General features: G+C 43.3%; 1 protein-coding gene and 1 pseudogene across 1 annotated transcript in view; one reads left to right on the forward strand and one right to left on the reverse strand.

Annotated features, from left to right (window-relative positions):
• Csmd1 (CUB and Sushi multiple domains 1) overlaps positions 1 to 13,694 on the reverse strand; it is a 1,596,626-nt gene that overhangs the window by 917,573 nt on the left and 665,359 nt on the right. The window lies entirely within an intron of this gene.
• Positions 11,818 to 11,942, forward strand: LOC115031837 (annotated as a pseudogene).

A 13,694-nucleotide genomic window follows, 5' to 3' on the forward strand; every position in this document is an offset into this window, starting at 1 on the left:
AGTTGATAAGGCAAAAATCTAAACAGGTAGTTGGTGGCGAATTCCATGGGATTGGCAATGAGCAGGATTCCAGAGAGGCTCTACAGTGGACATATCAGAAGTATCCAGATGTGTGTGAAGTCAGAGCCCAAAGAGAAGTGCTCTGAAGGTTACCTCCCCAGTGACACTCTTGCTGGGGAGACACTACCATTGCCAGTGCCAGCAGCTGCTATGAGGCCTTCTCTGAGGAAGTTGAGTTAGTCCCCTGGGGTCTCACAACTCTTCAGTTTATATGAGACTCTTCCCATTCTTCCATCCCACCTCCCCCAAGTTCTGACCACTGGGCTTTCCTCTCACCTTTCTACTAGAAACAAGTTTTTGATGACACCCAGGAGAAATCACGTGACAGTCTCTGTACTTTGCCTGGCTTATTTTACTTTGCATGTTCTCCTATGTCTGTGATGGTGTATTTCAGATTCACTAAAGGAATAGCTCTTCAAAATTCTCACCACAAAAATTTAAATACTGAGATACCAAATTTGAGTAGCTTGATGGAACTTCTAGGTATCCTAAATATCGAACAAATGTCACACTGTAGTGTGTAAATATCCCTAATAATTTGTTAACTTAAAAAAAAAGTTAAAACAGATCAAGAGAAAGAAAAACAGGCTGAAAGTAGAAACTATGAAGTTGCCTAGAAGTATCTAAGCAATTTCTTTGCTCCAAGTACTTCCATAACCAAAAAGACATTGAGAAAGGGAGAGAGTCCAGGAAGTAGAAAAACTGCACAGCAAATCCTTATGTGATGTAAGAGTTGCTTGGCTTCAGAATCCAGGGCAAGGCTCAGCTCAGAAGTGCATATTTTACATACTAAAGCACCTGTCAGTCCCTACCTGGCATACCCTGTCTCCAACTCTCAGCTTTCCAGTCCAGGGGTTGGGCTGCCCTTCTCGCAGAAGCTTCCCCTACATAATCCAGACATTTTGGGCTCCGNTGCTCTCTCTCTTACTCTCCTCTTCTCTCAGTGCATGCACCCTTTTCTCTTTCTCTTCCCCATCTTTGCCCATCCCATGGTAACTTCCCTAGAGCAGCTTTCCAATAAACTTGGATTTAATATATAATCCAATCTGGCTTGAATTGGCTTTTGGTCTCTCTGTTTCAACTTGTAAGTTGAGAATGGAACCTGCTCTAATGAAGGAAATAGCTTTTTACAGTTCCTTTAGATAAAGGGCACCATTTTACAATGACTGTTCCCAGTGCTTGACCACCTGAGTCTCATGGTAAATAATTAAATAGGAAAGGATTTAAAGTTTATGGAAGGTCTGAGGATATGAAAGTTGCTAAGAAAGTGTTTGAGGGTCTAGTAAGGTATATGAGGTTGGCAAAGGTAAGTTATGAAGGTTAGACAGCGTGAAAGTAAACTTGGATGCTGATAGGAAAATGAGTTGAAGTATATGGGAGGGATGAAATCCTTTAGATTCTTCCCCTCAATGTGTGACTGCTGTAAACTTAGAAAAGATTCTTGTAAGCTCCGGGGAATCCACTGGAATCCACCTCCNCAGGTCAAAGTGACTACAANTAAGTACTGTCAATCAACAGCCTGTTCCTTCCTGGGATCCATTCCTCTTTCCCTGGTCCTGAGAACCACCCCTACCCCTCCTCCAACTACCAAGATCATGGGCCTAAGAGTTTCAGATGTACACCCAAGACAAAGTTTTTCTCCCTAAACTCCCTAGCTTTATCTTCTGCCCCTAACATCCAGGTGTTCCCTTAGAACGATGGCTCCAAAACAGTTGTCCACAGGNGTTTGGCCCAGCCTCACAGACTACTTCAACTGGACCTGCACACTCCTACCCCAATGGTCCCACAAACTAGACANCAGTGAAAGGACCAGCTCTTTTTGGACTTGGCATTTCCATTCTTTTGCCCACTCCCCATAATGATGTCCAGATGTCAGCAGAAAGCAGTCGCAGATGACTATGTTGCCTTATCAACACAAGGCTGAGCTTTCTTCTACAAGGGACTGATGTGCATATTTTACATACCAAAGCAGACTTGGCCTCCAGGTTACTCTGCATCCCTCAGTTCCTACCTAGCATACCCTGCCCCCCCAAACTTTCCTGTCTAAAGGTTGGCTCTTCCTTATATAATCCAAACATTTTGGTCTCCTTTGCTCTTTCTCTCTCCCCCTCTCTCTGTCAGCATGTGTGCTTTTTTTTTTTTTCTCTCTACCCAGTCCCTATGGTGACTTCCCTTGCCTAGGTACTTGGGGTCAGTGAACTCACCAGAAAGTAGCTTCTCATTTAATNTAATCTAATATGGCTTGAATTGGCTCATTTCACTGGAGGAGATGTAATTCATTAAGTCTCACCCAAAACACTGGGTCTCTAAAACACCAGGTCCCCAAACCACTAGATACCTCTAGCACTAGGTTTCCCACATCAGGTGGGTCCCTACATTGCTGAAATCCAGTGTGAAAGAAAGTTAGCTTGCATACTATGGCCTCTGGGGCTTTACTCCAAGGCTATTCTTTGATATTCCTTGGTCCCCTAAATCCTCACATACACCTGGTGCTCTAGACTCAGGAGAGGCACAGGAGGACCTCCTTCTTTGGGCCCCCATANTCTTCTAATTGAACCCAGGTGTTCTCTTGTCCTAACTGAATGCCTCTCCTCAGGTATGGATTGTTTCTGCGGTCCTCTGCCACCCACTGATTTTTATTTGAAAATTCAGAGTCTACCTCTTCAGCTGCTTCTCTTTCTCTTCTCCAGTAAGTGCCACCNCAGAGCTCCCTGGTTTGTCTCTGAAGGCTTCTGTGACCAACCACTGGCATTTGCCTTGCCCCACTGGGCACCCATCATGCCAGAGTGAAACATTCCCTTTATGATTTGAGACATTTCTCTGTGATAAGTTTTTGGATTGAGGGTGCACTAGGCAGACACTCTTGTCACCAGGACACTGACCTTTCAGTCTCTGCTCTTCATTGTGATCTGCCATGTCTCTTACTAAGGTTTCTCTCATCTCCAACTTGTTCTCCTCCTGACTGTCTCCCCACCTGTCTTCTAACTCACTCCTGTAGCCTGCTCTGTTCCTCCTGCTTGCCTGCTGCTCTGAGGACTCTTAATCTGTCTTTCCCCACTCCCTCCCCCAGGANTTTAAAGCCTCATTGTCTTACTGCTTGGCCTCAGGACAGCTCAATGGCCAAAGATGGTAGACTNAATTTTNAAATTCTCACAGAAGGTTAACAACTTCTGCCNTTGCACAAGCAAATGACCCGGAATTCTCTTATCTCCAAGATTCCTCTCTCAGCACTCTCAAAAGCCTCTTATCTCTAAGCCTCCTTTGCTCTCTGCTCTCAAGGAAATCTCTTAAGATCATTGTTTAAACTTTCTGTGTTTAAACTTGCTCAGATCCCCCTGATGATGAAGATGATGCTGCAACAGCAAGCAGCCCTTGGCCAGCTCCTCACCCTAGAGGCTGCAGCTGCTGGTTAGCCTATTTCATATGTAAAAAAACAGGCTTGACTTTTCCTTGATGCACTAGGTTTTCTGCTGAGAAAGGCAGACTGATAGACAGGTTACCTTGCTGACAGGCTTCATGCTGAGGAGGACAAACTCAAAAACATGTTTCAACATCAAGACAAACTCAAGCTACCATGCTGGTGGTATTAACTAAAAATTTGCTTTTACTATTCCTTTAAATAAAACAAACTGACAAACTGACTTCTCTCAGTAATCAGCACCTAGGTTTTATGACAAGGGACTGATTGTTTCTAGATGAAAGAAAAGAAGTTTAAAGTTTATGGAGGTTGTAAAAGATGAAGTAAGCAATTTAAGATGAGCTAATACAAGATAAATGACTTAAGGTATGTAAAAAAAATGAGACTTAAAGAGCATACATATGATGTTAAAACTTCTTCTACTAATCAATTGATTTCTTATAAACTATTAATTTAGCTATTGGTAAAGAACTGTTTGCTATTATCATTGTCACAGGCTCAAAAAAAAAGTTTCCTCTAGTTATTTGCTAACTAGACTTAACAGTGCTTCTCATTGCGCTACAAACACTCCTGTCCACCCCATACACACCCAGATCTGTGCTATCCCAGGGACATTCTTCAGGCTCAGCTTTGCCCAGGCTCAAAGACTTAAGTCTCCACCAGCTGTTCAAAGACACTCCTTAGGTGCTCTTCCTATGGAGATGTTGAGTGAAGATTATAGACAGTGGTCCTGCCAACATATCAAAGACTTCTATTTCTTTTTTGTAAACTTTTTAAAAAAAATCCATGTAAGTTTCAGGGAGTTACAACTTGGATCTATCAATACAGGTCCAATGGACAACAGATCCCTTGACTGAGTATTCCTGCCTACAGCCTGCCCCTGAGGGTAGGGCCTTGCCTTTCCTTTCCTTTCCTTTCCTTTCCTTTCCTTTCCTTTCCTTTCCTTTCCTTTCCTTTCCTTTCCTTTCCTTTCCTTTCCTCTCCTTTACTTTCCTCTCCTTTACTTTCCTCCCCCTTCCTCTACCCACCAGGACCACAAGACAGGCCCAGAATATTCAAGTGTAAATCCAAGATAAGGATTTTCTCCTAAACCCCTTAATTTTACCTTGTTCCATACATATGTTAGATTTTCACTCAGCTGACTGACACCATTCCAGGAATCAATTGTGACTCTGAAACTGTTTCACAGTGGCCTCCATTTCATTGTCACTAGCCTAATATGGTTCTGCAGGTCTAGATACTTTTAGCCATTACATAAACCCCTCCCCTACAAGATTTTACCCACATTCCACCCTTCCTTGACCACCACAAGGCCCTCCCCAGCTTTGAAGCAGTTATGGAGGAGACTAAACCATCCTTATCATCAACCAAAGATTGAGATGTTAGGTCTCAAGCTGTTGGAATATTCAGAAATGAGCTCAATATGAAACAATATCTTCTGATTAGGTAAAGGCCAGCATTTCTCATGAAGTTGTGAAATTAGTTCCCATTTGCCAAAAGGAGTAATTTCCCTTAATTCTGGCAGAAGGGACATATCACTACTTGTGGTGCCTATTAGCATATGTGTAGCTCACCCTGGCCCCTAGGCCCACTCAGCATTACCAGTACCCCTTACTCATTTTAAAGCTCATACTAACATCCCAGCCCTTCTCATTTTCCACCTTACCCTAAACTTCTCTACATTCTGGACTTCACTGCCTAGCTACTTATTCTTGGAATCCTGCTATTCCCCTGTAGTCCTCTGTCTCTCTGTCTCTCTTTCTTTCTCTATCTCCCTCTCTCAGTCTCTCTCCATCCCCTCTCTGCCTCCCTCCTCTCACTCTGTCCCACTCTTCTCTCTCTCTTTTTCTCTCTCTTTTTCTCTTTCTCTTTCTCTTTCTCTTTCTCTTCCTCTTTCTCTTTCTCTTTCTCTTTCTCTTTGTCTCTCTCTGTCTCTCTCTGTCTCTCTCTGTCTCTCTCTGTCTGTCTCTGTCTCTCTCTCTGTCTCTGTCTCTGTCTCTCTCTCTCTCTCTCTCTCTTTCCCTCCCTCCCTCCCTCCCTCCCCTCTTTCCCTTCCCCCATGGTCATGTGTAGAATTCTCTCTCTTTCTCTGTATTATTCTCTCTTATTAACACTATGCTCTATTATAGCTCATACTCCCATTTACTCTCTCTTATTCTCTTGCTCCCTCTACCTCTGCTCTATTCCTTATCCCTTGCTGTTTCAATCTCTCCAGTATTTTCTTTCACCCTCCCACTTACCTAGCTCTGGTGATGTCCAGTCTACATCTCTCTGCTCTGGACTCTTCCAGATGCCTCTGGCTATTCCCTCTGTCATTTCTACAATGGAAACCTTTCCTAATATTCAAGCAGTCATGCCAGTCATTTCTTTACCATACTCCCTCATATGCATCCAGAGCACTGGAGGGAGGGGGGATCCCTACAGCACCTGATTCACAGAACACTGAAATCTACACACTGAGTCCTTCACACCATTAAGCCTGCAGACAACATGAACTGCTAGAAGCATATCTAAATTTCTTCCTCTTCTTCTCCTCCTCCTTCTCTTCCTGCTTCTCCTCCCTCTCCTCCTTCTTCTCCTTATCCCTCTTCTTCTCCTCCTCTTTCTCCTCGTCTTCCCCCTCTTCCTGATCCTAATCCAACTTGCTCCTCCTCTTCCTCCTCTTCTCCCTCTTCTTTCTCTTTTTCTTTTCCCTCCTTCTCTTCTTCCAACATCAAGGATCACCACAACCATCAGTTAGAAAAGTTGTCAGAGAAATCGCAAATGAAGAAACAAGCAGTAAATACAAGGCTAGGATCCTGACTTTCAGACCACACTGAGTTCTGCTGGCTAGTAAGAGCCAAGACTCTGGGACTCTGAGGAGTCATGACAAGCCATCAGAGTAGTCATGCCCATGTTAAGTGATTTTAATCTGATTGCTTTAAATTCTAATCACTATATACCCTGGAAGAGGACCAACAACCTTGGTACACTGTATACAGAGTGTTAAGGTTTGATACCAGCACATTGCAGTTTCTAGGCAGACAAGGAAAATATTTGCTATTCCTACTAACCAAGAAAGAAAAAACAAAATTCAGAAATGCAGACAGAAGTGCTCTTACTTGAAACCAGTCCGCCTAGTATATGCTTTCTTAGGAATCAGCATGACCTACCACCTTTAGTTCTTAATTGCTGAAGCAAACTGTAGCAACAGATCCCCAGCTGGGTTGCAGCTCCTTCGTGAGGAACATAAGAATGAAAGATAGCCACACTTGTTATGTGCCTGAGGGCTAGACAGACTCTTGGAAGTTTACAGCAGGCTGTAGGCACAGAGCGTCCATGAGGACATGTTCTGTCCATCTGCTTCCATCTGTTCCACCCTCATGGTCAGAAAACTGTAGTCCACACAAACCTGCAATTTCTTTTGATCGAAGTCCTAAAGAAAAGTTTTCTTAAAAAAAAAAATGGGACTTTGAAAATTGAAGTTAAATTAATGCAAATAGATAGAAAAGAGCGAAAGGCTGGTTTCATGTGTTGGACATCTGGTGACACAGCTGGCTTTTCTGTGCTGTGAACACAGACCTCCACAGTAAGAAGTATGGATATCATAGAGTCACAGAGCTGAGACTTCTGTGACACCTTTGTAAGTCAGCAAGTCAAATCACAACCCTATGTACAACCACACAAGCTGTTTCTACCTCATCCATTTATGTGTCTCTCAGCGCATTCTGGATAGTCACTTTTTACACTGAGATTTACTGTCCACTGGTAAAACTCTGAAGTGTGGTTCTTGAATCTGAAAAGCCTAGGCACCATCCATAAATAAAGCGCTAGTGGATACCCTGACATAAATTAGGTGAATGGAAAGGAGGGTGGCCCCAAGGACACATGGCAGATTAATTGAAGGCTAAACTAGATCACAGCCTCATTTGAAGGAATAAATGGTAAGCCACCACTCAGTACAAAAGCTGTGATGTAGCTACCCATTTGTAATGACCAAGAGGCTGGACTATTAGCAGAATTACCACCATGTGAACATCCACATTGTCTGACTATGAGGACTGTTGACAGGAGTTTGGGTGCACCTACCTCAGTGCAGTGATGTGAGTTGCCCTCAAGAAGTCACTTACATTGTAGCAATCTTGTTTTAATCATTTTATTCTCATCTGTAAAATGAGAACTTTAGACATTTGTTTACAGAGCACCCTTTGAAAAGTTAAGTACGTCATGCCCCACCAATAGCCCATGGACCATGTATTCCTGAGGGCAATACAGAACAGAAAATAATAAACTTAATTAAAACATGAGAATTTTGTTGTTATTATTATTATTTGGTAATTCAATTGCATGGTTCTCAGCTATAAACTTTGCAGGATCTGTCAAAAAGTTTGACACAGATGATAGACAAAGAGATGCTTAGGAAATTAAATGGGCACAATTTTTCTTTTTGTCCCAGTATTAAGGCCAATGTAGATATTTTAAGTCCCTGAAGTCCTGGGTCAATAACTCAAGTGGTTATCACCATGTCACCAGTTAGTTCTACCACAGATACAAGACTACTTTCCTCAGCAATGTGCCTCACATTAAGAGACCTGATATGACTCCACATGTCTTTTAGCAAAATTCCTTTAGCCCAGACTGCAATCCTTCACGGTTCCTTAGCAAAATCGGTCCGTGTTGTGTGATTCAGGCTCCCCTGCACCTGTTTGTAAACACATGCACAGTGGCATGAGATTCAACATGTAGCAGTTACCAACTGAGCTGGCCTCTGGAAGCACACACCAGGTTATGTAACATATATTCCCTGTGAGGCACTAACTCACATTTCATGTTGATCTAACCTCAGAAAGTGGAGTCTAAATGGGCTCTGAGAGCCTCTGTCAGGGATATGAGGAAGAGCAATGGACCTCAGGGAATATCTAGCTCCAGAAGTTGACTGAAGGGAGAAGAAATTACTACTGGTACTGGGAAGTCAGGGGTATGACTGCTGATGACAAACTAACCTTGACTGCCATGTGTGCTTAGACATAGAACTCCAGCTCAGGGATTCCAATATGTGTGCATGATCATGAGCAGAATCTCTTTCTCTTCAACTTTACAATTTGCACCATGCTGTCCTATAGCACACAAAGCCCATGCCATGTGACAGTGGGCATGCACAGTTCCTCTAATTGTAGGAGTGTATATTTGCTGATTTTAAAAATCTACCCTTAAGTATATTTTGCTTGTTTATGCCAAGCAAACTTCATTATACTCACTCATCTACTACTCATTTCTCAAGCTTTAATGCAAGATGAGAGAAAACAGGCAAGACATCACTTTTTTATTTTTGAAGTAGGAACCATGCGTTACTTAATAAGTCACACACAGACCTTGGGTGATTTTCTTGTGTGTCTTAACATTGAGATGCTCCTCATGGACTTTGAAGCCTTAAACACGTAGACAAGGTGACTTTTCTTATGTTTTTGAGATTAGCATTTATCTAAAAATAAAGATTAAAACAGAATGCAACACGTGCATGAATTTACCTGCTTTCCTTCTAATTCTTTGCTTTAGTATGAGGTGCAAGACTCTCAAGCGTCACTTTTCCACCAGGGGAAAATATGTGTTCTTTTGTAGTGTAGTTCATGCCCCAAGATGTCTTTTAATGTGTGAAGAATGTCAAAATGGCAAAAGGCCACAAGACAGCAGATTCTCAAATAAGCCCCTGTAAGCAGGTATGGGAATGGGTGAGAGAAACACTTTCTGTTTACATTCTTATACTCTTTTAGAAAACCATTACTGTTGTGGAGGGTGTTTTGTGGGGACTTTCAGGTTAGATGTGGTGAATCTCTTCCTTCTGTAACATGGTCCAGTAAGAGAATCACTGCACCATCTCCAGTCCTTGCTTTCCTGGGATCACAAACCGTCACTTCTGCCAGGTCTTCCATGTCATACCACCTGCCTTCCCAGCATTCACCAAAAAAACTAACTAATCCAGTAGGCCCTTTTCTTGTCTTCTGTGAGCCACAATTATGAGTGACATGATTTTGTTACACCTCAAGTCAGGTGGCCACAACTCAGAGGCACCTGCATCTTTCCATAACTTTGGAGGTAAAGCTTCGAGGTCATCACTAGAGGGCACTTCTCACTCTATCTAGGTTATGACCTGTGCTTCATGTGAGCCTCTCTCTCCTCAGGGACTTTTTTCTTCTGATCCTCTTTGTAATTTGCCCTTGTACTTGAGAACTCCCATCCTCAGCACCCGCCAGTAGATCTTCATGATGCCTTAAAGGATTTTCCTTATCCTTGCTCCCAACCCTTATCCCTGCTCCCAGCCCTTAGCCATACTCTCCACCTTAGCCATGCTCCCATTCCTTAGCTATGCTTTGCACCTTACCCATGTTGGCAGGCCTTAGCCAGCCACCATCCTTAGCCATGCTCCCAGCCCTTAGGAATGATCATTACTTTAGCCCTTCTCACAACCCTAGCCTTAGGTATGCTCTCAGCATTAGCCTTGTACCCAGCCCTCATCTATTTCCAGATCTTAAAGCTACTTTCTTAAGGATGTCCTTTCTTGATGCGCAATGGTAGTATAACCCACTCCCTCAGGATCTGTCAACACCAAGCCTGCTCTCATTGTTCACATCACATTGACCAGATGCCCTCTACATATGTGCTGCAGACCCTCTTGATCCCTTGTCTGCATGGAAAGGGTCTCTGGTTGCAGGTGGGCAAGGAGTCGGCGAGAATTGACAGACAGACCTGACACAAGGGAGAGTGGATCTGAATGTAATTTGTCAAATCGAGTATCAAACTTTTTATACAGAAGAAAATAGGGAAGTTAGGTGACACACCGGCAAGGTACAAAGAGGTTACTGAATTCTTACACAAAACAGAGGAATACAAACACGGAAGAACTGGCAGGAACCAACTGGGGTAAAACTCAACGTTAACAACTGGGATCAAAAACAGCTCCACCTAAGGTCCACTTAAACTTAGAAGCCAGGGGCAAGGGCTTCGTGCCTTTGCCATAGTCCCTACTCTAGTCTATTGTATAGTCCACCTTCCCCCTAGGCCATTGTAAATACTTGTTTGTGTATGGGTGTAACTCAGCTACCTATAGTTCTAAGTATCTATCTACTCTGGTTCCTCTTTAGGTCACAAACTTCCTTCTTCCTAGATAATGGTAAATTTCTGTGTAGGGCAGTGACTTAGCTATCCATGCCCAGGGTCGGATCAAGGACTGCCTAGAATCTAACTTAGCTATGTGTCAAAATATCAATCCTTAGGAGCACTCGTAATAAAGCAATATTAAGGGAAAGCACACAGATCTGTTTACCAACTAAAGCGAGGACATTGGAGCATTCTTTATACAGGATGCCATGATTCCAGGAGACTAAGTTTCCGTGAACTTTTCACCTCGGGACAGCGCCCAGGTTTTCAGGGCCTGTCCCACTTGTCACTACTGGAGTGGATGTAGCACATATGTACCTATTCACTGTGAGCTTTCTTCCTTCCCAGATACAAATTTCCCAAGGACAACAAAGCTGTCTCTTTGCTCTGTAGTGTGGCCATGGCATCTGCAGTGGCCCATGAGTTTTGTGGCAGGCAATAAGAGCCTGATCAGCAAATTCTTCACATCACAATATAACATGTTTTCAAAGCCCAGAGTCTGTAATCCCACATCAGTATCTATAGTAAGATCATGCAATTATATTTTGCTATCCAATATTTCATTCACTAGAACATTGTGTATTTGGTATGTCCTTGTGTATAGATAAATGCTCCATTCTGCTATTCAATTATAAATTTCAGAAGTGTAAAGCATCACCTAGATGATACTCAATTAAACATTCCGAATGAGTGTTCTACTAGTTTTTAAAATCATGCTTTAAATTATGTTATCAGTGGTGTGTGTGTGTGTGTGTGTGTGTCTGTGTGTGTATGTATGTATATATATATATATATGTATGTATATATGAGTACACACTATGATTTGTGTGTGAGAAAACATATTTGCCATGACTTAACATATGGAGGATAACTTGTTCCTTCTATCTTGAACCCAAGAATCAAATTGTCCTCTCTTATCTCCTCAGCCATCTCACAAGCCTAACAGTGAGCATTTTCATATTCTTTCAATTAAGAGTTAGGTCATCAGGGCTACAGAGATGGATCAGTGGCTGAGCACACATTGTTCTTGCAAAGGACCATGTTTCTGTTCCAAGCATCAAAACAGAGGCTAATAACTATACACAATGCTAGTTACATGGGGATCTAATGTCCTCTTCTGGCCTCCACTGCACTGCATGTACATGGTACACTGACACACATTTAGACAAAACATGATACACATAAAAAATTAAAAAAATACATGCACTGTACTTTGAAGCATTGCAGGTATGATCGTTGTGTCACATGTGTATCAGTAGAGAAGGGAGAGGCTATGTCTACACTCAGTATTCTGACCTATTAACATCTGAATGACTAGTAGCCAAGAATTTCCTGGAAATAAAAAAGTGAGTCTGAGATGACTACTGATTCCAGGGGGCATAGCCATGGAGTTAACCTGAGACAATCACCAGTGGGACACTGCACAGGGCTATGAGGCAGAAAATGCCTGAGATGATTCCTGCCCTGTACTGGACACTCAGAGATTCCTGGCATCTCTAAGAGGAGCAAGTGAGTGATGGACAAATGAAAGAGAAACAGCAGATTTGGGCACTTATGAAGAGAGGCAGAACCAGAGACTCGAGGGTAGTGAGGAATAGCCTGATGTGGGTAGCTGGTGATGCCACCTTTTATCATGGTGAGGTCCCAGCCTGTGGTGCCACTAGAGGCAACATCTGGTCCATGATCCTGAAGCACTAGGGGTCTGTTACCACCAAAGGCTGGGTGGACATTCTGGTCTGATCTGTTGCCTGGGAACATGTTGATGTCAGAGGGCTGTGCGGATCTGGTCCCACTCCTCACCTGGGCATTGTGGGAGAGCTGGACCTGGAGGCATGACAGCAGGAAACCCAAACGTCCCTACAGTGAATCACAGTCCTCAATGGTTAGCCCTGAACATTGAGGGAATTGCTGGTGAGCACCCCCACCTCAGAACAAAAACATGGAGAGCTGGTCCTATCACTCATATCCCTTGATGTGGCATGGGCAAGAGAGAGATACCCTTCTCCCTCTTCCCCTTCCCACCTGAAGCATGTAGCAGACATGTCCTACAGTCATGATAGCTGGAGAACTGGCCCCACAATTTGTCTGCCAGCAGTGACATGGGAAATACACAGATGTATACCACCCCACCTTTTGCCATCTATTGCAGGCAAGAGAGATGACTCCCAAGTCATCACAGCAGAAAAGCTTCCCTGGCTCCTCACCTGTTGCAGTACAGTAGAGCTTGCCATATATATGAGGGTTGAGGGTGAGCCACCACAAGGGTGTGAGTACAGGAGAGCCAGTCCTGATCTGTGGTGACATCAGCAAGGAAGAGATTCCTCCAGTTTCCCCTTGCCACTAGTGGCAGGCTGACAGGAGAATTGGCCTCATGGGGTCATGAAAGCAGGAGAATAGGGCTTACACCTCACCTGGACAGTATAGTAGAGCTGACCCTGATGGTAGGGAGGTAGGTGAGCTAGCTCCAAAGGCATGAGAGCAGGAAAGCTGGCAGGCTGATCAGCTTAGAGAACTATCAGGCTCAGATCTAGGGCTTTGAATCAGCCCAACCCGAACATTTACCCCTTCAACGAACTACTAGAGTGCATAAAGGGGCTGGTCCTACAGCTCCAAAGCTACAGGATCTCCATGACATGGGCAACAACAGCATATCGGAGATAAGTCCCAGTAAGATTCCTATATCAATAGAGTAGCTAAAGTCAGAGGTATCAGGCCAACCCATTATTGCAATGAACATTTGTAAGCAGAGAAGTGTGAACAATGTGTTTACTGTGAGACACAGTACTGCTTCTACAATGAAATTTATTTTTGGTTGTTGGTAGGGAGGCTGGAAGGGTGGAAGGCAGGTATGATGGGTGGCGGAAATGAGTAGAATTGAGGTCCATGATGTGAAATTCACAAAAAACCAGTAAGAAGTTGTAAAAGAGGTAAATACAACTTTAAAAAGAATCAAATGCTTCTATCTAGTTGGTTACTGAAGAACATGCATGTCTTAGTCAGGGTTTCTATTCCTGCACAAACATCATGACCAAGAAGCAAGTTGGGGAGGAAAGGGTTTATTCGGCTTACACTTCCATGCTGC

Source organism: Mus caroli, chromosome 8, assembly GCF_900094665.2.
Source record: "Mus caroli chromosome 8, CAROLI_EIJ_v1.1, whole genome shotgun sequence".
NCBI classification, from domain to species: domain Eukaryota; kingdom Metazoa; phylum Chordata; class Mammalia; order Rodentia; family Muridae; genus Mus; species Mus caroli.